Genomic DNA, 1,224 nt, shown 5'->3' with positions numbered 1-1,224 from the left:
ATCTTTAGTCAGATGCCCTTTATGGTTTAGCTTGTTTATAAGCTTTGATATTATTTGGAGGAAGTTCTAGGATTGCCTTCGGCTTTCCTCTATTATTATGTATTATATATGTGGAAGCTGTTACCATGCTGGGGACCTTTGGTTCTCACCCATGCGGATTTTGTGGTTTTCAGATACAGGACGTGAGGTTTCCCGCTGAGGCATGCTGGAGATTTCTATACTTGCGAAGATCCTTTGTTCTCGGGACTATGTTTTGGTTTATATGTTTTGCTTAGATACTTTTATCTCCATTAAATAATACAAACTGTGATGACTCCTCTTATGGGAGATTTTGGAGAATAGGTTTTATTGACTCCTCCTATGGGAGATTTTGGAGTATAGGTTTTATGTATTTGTGTCCCTTTGGGTTTCCTTTGGGGTTTTCCTTATTTTTATCATATGTATATATTGCTATGCTCGGACCGGTTATCTTCGCAGCCAGATTTTGAGTCTTGATATTCCTGTTTTTGACACTCCTTTGTATATATATAATCACGCGTTGGTTATCCTTGTTCGTTACGTTATCGATCGGAGTGTTGCGCTTTCGAGTTGCGATTTTTGTTTACCCCTTTTTCTACAAAGGCTCCTAGTTATAATCAATCGTTCATACTACTATACGTACTAAATTTTTATTTTAGAGGTCGTAATACCTTGCCATCTCTGAATTATGACTTAAGCATAAGACTCTGTATGGTAGGGTGTTACAAACTATCAATTAGGTATTCAGGTCCCTATCTATTTCTCATCATCACAACACGATTCCTCAAAATAAAAATGATTTATCTTGGTTCCTCTCATCTATTTTTGTGATAGGATATTTTTTCGTCAACCCTAAATGGAAAATACTGACGTATCAGGTTCAGAAATAGACAGTGACCTAATTATCTCTAAATTTAAATTGATTAGTGATTTATTCTTTAAACAATATCTTTTTCAAATTATTTTTTATTTATTATATTAATATTATTTTTTTCAATAAATTATTGAATATATGATATAATAAATACAAACTAATTAATAAATTATTATTCAAATTTAAAAATATCATTTATTATGAAACTAAATAAATAATTTTTAATATAATAAATAATAAATATTAAAATACGGTTAATATATTAATAATAATAAGTCTATGATATAATATTAGTATTATAATTTAGATAATTTTCAAAAAAAAATAAAAAA

Source organism: Arachis duranensis, chromosome 2 (genome assembly GCF_000817695.3).
Source record: "Arachis duranensis cultivar V14167 chromosome 2, aradu.V14167.gnm2.J7QH, whole genome shotgun sequence".
Taxonomy (NCBI): domain Eukaryota; kingdom Viridiplantae; phylum Streptophyta; class Magnoliopsida; order Fabales; family Fabaceae; genus Arachis; species Arachis duranensis.
Note: the sequence above shows the minus strand (reverse complement) of the source record.